Source organism: Prionailurus bengalensis, chromosome C1, assembly GCF_016509475.1.
Source record: "Prionailurus bengalensis isolate Pbe53 chromosome C1, Fcat_Pben_1.1_paternal_pri, whole genome shotgun sequence".
NCBI classification, from domain to species: domain Eukaryota; kingdom Metazoa; phylum Chordata; class Mammalia; order Carnivora; family Felidae; genus Prionailurus; species Prionailurus bengalensis.
The window spans coordinates 93,533,770-93,539,758 of record NC_057345.1 but is presented as its reverse complement, the minus strand read 5'-3'; positions in this window follow the sequence as shown (position 1 = coordinate 93,539,758).

Sequence of the window (5,989 nt, the reverse complement as noted above, 5' to 3'; positions counted from 1 at the left end):
TTATTTTGGAAAATGGCAAGTGTTCAGGCAAAGGGCCAGAGGTGGGACAATGCACCCTCAGATACTCTCTATCAATTAGATTCACTAATTGTGGACACTATGTTTTTTCTCGCAGTTTTTAGGGAATGAAACGAAAGTGAAGTGCAAACAGCATGGCGCCTCAACCCTTCGCAGCCCAGCACGCTCCTGTGCATTGGAGCTCTCTCCTGCACCCCACAGGGTGGCTGCCACACCCGGAACACAAAAGATGATTCCTGGTATCATCTAATATCCAGTCTAATCCAAATTCCTTGCTATCCCTCAGAGGTCTTTGATAGCTGCTACTTTCAAACCAGAGGTTTATATATAACATTTGGTTGTATATAATTTTAGTTTCCTTCCTTCCTTCCTTCCTTCCTTCTTTCCTTCCTTCCTTCCTTCCTTCCTTCCTTCCTTCCTTCCTTCCTTCCCTCCCTCCCTCCCTTCCATGTGAAAGTGACTGAAGAGTCCAAGCCAATTTTCTTAATGGATATGCCACATGCTGGATTTATCTGATTAAAAGACCCCTTATTGTTGTCTTTCACAGAGTAATACTGCAAAGTCTGATCTGAGCATGTTGCTCTCTTCCTGAAAACCTTGCGCTGGGCTTTTTGGAGGTGCTTGAATAAAAGCCAACTTCCTCATATTGGTCCACAAAGCCCAGAGGGGCCCAGCCTCCACCCCCTTCACTCTGTTCTGGGCACCCTGGCTTCCTTCCAGCTGTTGAATATGGTAGCCTTAAATAGCCCCTTTTTTCTTGGCACGTATCACAAGTTATAATTACATACAGCATTTATTTGTTAATTTATTTGGTTGACATCTGTCTCAGCCACTAGCAGTAAGTTCCAGGAGCAGAGAGAATATGTGTGTGTTGAAGACTAGCACCGAGCACAGTAGGCGACACATAGTAGGCACTTGGTAAATACTGGTTAAATGAATGGATAGATGAGTAGTTGGATGAAAGACTGGCAGGCTGGTTGGCTGGCATAGAGGAACAACCAGGTGTTTGTCCATTCTTGGAGCTACCATCTGGGAGGCCAGGTGTGCCTCTGGCCTCCTCTGTGGACAGCCCTGAACTCACTTACTTTAACCACAAATCTGTATTTCCAATGCCAGGTGCAGCCAGGAGCTGTAGGCCTGATGTCCCAGCCAACTTAGATAGACTTTCTTTGAAGCTCATTAAAAGATGGCACTAGATGCCTTAATCCAGCGATAGGTTCCACCCGCAGTGCCATGCTATTTGCTGAGGGTGGCTCAGTAGGTCTAGCATTCCATACGGCTGATGTATAGTCCATCCAAGATCCAGCTGAGATCATTTTTGGCTCCCGAGCACACAGGGAAAGAGACAGAGCCTGGGGCTGAGCTACAAGCAGCATATCCCAAAGCAACATCTGCAATAACTTAAATGTTAAGTATATCAGAGCAGGCCTAGGAGAGAGCCCTGTCTGCCCCTAGTTATGCTCCAGGCACCAAACTAGGTGTGAGAGGTACACAAATGAACAAGACTAATCTGTCTAATGTGGACAGAGACAAATGTAGTGGTAGAGCTGTGTTTAGCTGTGTTAGTATTTCTATGTGGGGTGGAGGAGTTACGGAAGGTTTTGGAAGAGTGTGGACTCTGGCTGAGAGGTCTGGGCTTGACTTGATACGTTGAGAGAGCCACCTGCAGTGTTGGGGCTGGGGAGGGCAGGACAGTGGCTGTACCTTCAGAAGCCTCCTCCCACATCGTGACTAGTCCCACTGAAGGAGGAGCTGGGGGTACAGACTAGCAGGACAACAGTCCAGGAGGAGAGCCTGTGTTGTGGCTGGGGAACAGGCTGCCAAGGGGGCAGATCTGAGTGACCAAGAGACTCAGTGGGACTGTGTGAGGCAGGCCACTGGGGATGAGGAGGAGGTGGTCCAGGGTGACTCTCAGGTGTTTGTTTTGGGTGTCTGAATACCCAGAGGAGGGAGAGGGCAGAGAATCAGCTAGGGAGCTGGACTTTGTGCTTAGGACTTTGAGATCCTGGTGGAGAAGTCAATGTGTATGTGTGGGGGGGGGGGGGGTGGGGGGGGTAGAAGAGCTGGAAATGCGTGGTGAGAGATGGCAGATTTGAGATGTAAAGTAGGACAGCATGCAGAGAAAGGGCAGGGAGAAGACAGAGATCCAGGGAACCAGCATCTAGGGGCAGGTACAATCTCCTTATCCTACCCCGCTCCTCTACTTTTAACTCAATATCCCCTCATTCTCTGCTCTCCTGCTGTTCAGGCCTTCTTCCTGTTCCCTCCTGTTGGTCCCTCTGTCTGGAACGTTCCACCTTCTTTCTGAGGGGGTGGGGACTAGGAGGGCCCAGAATGTTGATGAGGTAGGGAGAGCCTACAAGTGTCTGCTGTTTATTTATCTCTGAGGGAAAGGAGCCAGATGGGATCTGACTGAATTCGACAGCAGAGGCAGGGCAGGAGGAAAGCTCTTTTAAGATGGGAAAACTAAGCAGGTAGGTACTGAGGGGAATGGGTGAGGAGGGGAGAGACTGGAGGGGAGAGGGAGGTTCAGGAGAGAGCTAGCTGATGAGCAGGGATTCAGGGATGCCCGATGGTGGTGGGATCCAGGGAACAAGTAGACAAGGGCTGGTTCTGGAGGAAGAGTAGAGAAACAAGGGGGGAAAAAGGAAAGAAAACAATATATATATTTCTCTTTCTCTGAGACAAGATGGAAGGAGAAAAGGATGAACGTTATTCTAAATGGAAGCTTAATTCTTACCTTTCTTCGGGGTTAAAAAAAAAAAAAAGTCTCCCTGAAGGGTCGCACCATCTTATTAGCAATTTACACCTCAATGAAAATAATTTCCCAGACTATTTCTAACAGCAGGTTTAAGTGGGGGGAGGGAAGTCCAAGTCCTGTGGAGGGAACCAGACTGCTCTCCAAAATGCAGGGTTTGTCAGCCAACCAATCAGAGCAGTGAAAGAGATGACCTTCCCCTCAGAAAAAGGGGCTTTCTCAGAATCAGTGGCTGCTGGGAACCCCCTGGGATCCAGAGGTTGGGACCCGGCAGGGTTGGCGTCCCAGTCTTCCTTCCAGCAGGTCGGTGGGGAGCCACACAGCACCAGGCTTCTGCAACAAGAACCTGCCTGCAGCACCCTCGCCCCCCCCCCCCCAAGGGGGTGCTCTTAAAAGGGCAACGTCAGAGGCAGGGGTGTCAGCCCCACCAGAACCTCACCCATAGGCGATGTGGGGTTGCACCCCCCTTTTGTGTCTATCTGGGAGGAGCTCTTGGGGAACCCCATGCTGGGAGGTGACTGGGGGAGTGGGGCAGGCCCCTCATTCTGGCACAGGCTCCGACATGCAGCACATTTCTCTAGGGCCCATCCCAGTTCTGCCTGTCAGACTCATCCCTGGAGTGCAGCCAGGGCTGCCCCAGGCCCCTTGTGGGAGGTATGGGGGAGGTCGAGGTGGAGAGAAGCCGTTCTTAGGACCCAGGGTAACCCGGAAAAGCTTCAGCGAAGGAAAAGCGGGACAAGGAAAAGTGTCAGATCCCAGGAGTGGCTTCACCACTGCAGGGTTTGGCTCCTTGGTGGCTAATAAACTGAACTTCTCAGCAGTCTCACACTGGGTCCCTAGGCTTGCCTGGCTCTTTAGAATTGCGTTCTGAAAGTCTGGCTTCTAGCTGTCCCTGTCTCCTGGTAGAGAGACCAGGTGCCTCCTCTCTCTTGCCTGAAGCACCCAGACCTGCTTTTTGGGCCCTGAATTCCTGGGTGTGGGAACCAAGGGTTGGTGAAGGACCCAGGGCTCTGACTCACTCCACCAGGCCTGTGGGGTTGTTTGCCAACTGAGGTAACCTGGGTAGCTGAGGTTGGAGATGGGGCAGGTCAAGATGCCAGGGATGAGGGCATCAGCTGTGGGTTGCGGAGGCAACTGCCAGGGTGGAGTCAAGGTTATCTGGGACGGTTCCCAAGTGCTCACGCCCAGGCCAGCCTTCCCATCCTAAACAAGGCTTGCATCAGGTCCATCCCACTGCTCCAGGGAGGGAAGGAGTCTGGTTTTCAGCTCACTCTGGAGCAGGCAAGCCACACCTTTCCTAATGACTGTGAGTTCTTTGAGAGCAAGGACTGTGTCCCATTCTTCCTGTAAGCCCTGTTCCTAATCGTGCCTGGAACAGAGTGAGCACTCAGTAAATGCGTGTGTTTGCCCATGTGTGCCCACCTACTGGCGTGTTCTTGTGTGACCTGAGGGAAGGACCTCAGCCGCAGGGTCATCCTTTCCTTCACAACTATGTTTTTTCTCCTCTGGCTCCATCAGTAAGAAAGGAATACAGACTTCCCGCTAACAGACGAGTTGGGCCACACATCGGCTACTTTCCAGGCCTCCACTCATTCCTTTTCACTACGCAGGCTCCCAGGCCTGTCCGCACATTTACCCAGCCATTGGGCAGGTAGGAGAAGGCTGGTGTGGGAAGCTGGGCAGCCAACAGCATAGAGCAGGAGGCTCTCTCTGCATAAAGCAATAGGCAGTCTAGGTTCCAGGTGCCAAAGGCTCCAGAAAACTGGTCAGGTGAGAACGTATGTCAGCCAGCGCAGAGAGGGAGTCAGGGTAAGGGCAGCCAGAAGCCAGGCCAGGTCCCTACAGGCTCAGAGCCCCAGCAACTGCCCTCCCAGGGTACTTTTAGGGCATGGAGAAAAGCAGTGCCTACTGGTGGAAGGAAGGTCACAGGCACCAAGAGCAGAAGGTAGGAGAGCGCAGAGGAGGCAAGTATAGGGACCTCTAGGGCTAGTTGGGGGTGTTCAGAGCCACTTGAAAGTTTCTAACCCTAAAGCCCAGTAGGCTTTTCAAACGGGGAAGTGTGTGTGGTGGGGAGCAGTTTGTTCTTTCATCCCCTTGCCCTGGCTTTGTTATCCCAGAGCAGAGGGCAATGGGCTACAGTAGAGGCAGGCTGGTGGAGCCTACCTGGTGGCAGGAAAGTCATCGTGGTCATCCTTATGGGTGGCCTAGTCCAACAGGGTTTCCAGTAGCAAGATGAACAGGATCAGTCCCAAGTCCCTAGTGGAAGACCAGCACACAGCCTCCTTCCTGGGTGCCAAGCTCAGGCAGGCCTGGGGAAGTTGCTGCTTAGGGACTAAGGGCGTGGAGATCAAGTAAAGGCTCCTAAATGACAGGCCAGTTCGGAGCCATGCCCTCATCTTCCAAAGAAACACAATAGGCACTGAGCACTGCTGAGAAGTAGGGACTCCTGGCTCCCACCTGGTCATGTTGTCTCATCTCCCTTACTCGCCTGGTACCCTGTCTTCTGTACAATGGAAGACGTATAATCATATCCCCACCCTCTCGTCTGGGACTGTCACAAAGATAAAAGAGATCAGTATAGGAAGTCTGTTAGGCTCCTGGAAGAGAAGCACTATACTAACATAAGGTGTTATTAAAGTGAAGTGTTTGTACACTGCAGATGAAAGGCAGCAAATAAAAAGCCTAACCATCACCCTCCCCAGGGAAACGGTCAACTGGCCATTAGGGCAACAGAGGGAGCACCAGAGAAAGGAGAAAATATCCTTCCTTCCTCCCTTCTGTTCTTCTGGTTGGTCTCCCACTTGGGGGTGACTGGGCAAGAGAAGCAGGTGTTAATAAGGCTCCAACTTGTGCTCCTGAATCTGGGGACTGTGGGATTAAACAGAGTCTCATCTTTCCTGTGGTTTCACAGCCTCCTGCCCTTCCCATGGAGCCCATCCTAGGGAACAGAAGCACCGTGAGGCTTTTTATGTCAACTCTGGCCTCTAAGCTAGTCTTACCTAACTGCTTTTAAGCAGGGTCAGATTTACAGAGGAGGATCTGGCCCTTCTGCAAGCTTGTGTGTCAAAGACAAAGTTTTCACTCTCCCCTAGAGCCCTTCCTAATCTACCCCTGCCTTCACCTACCTTCTCAAAGGTTGTCTGACTTGCTAAATGGAACAGCCTTCTTTAGAAGGAAAAGCAGAAGTGTGGTTCCAGGGACAACTGTCAGAGA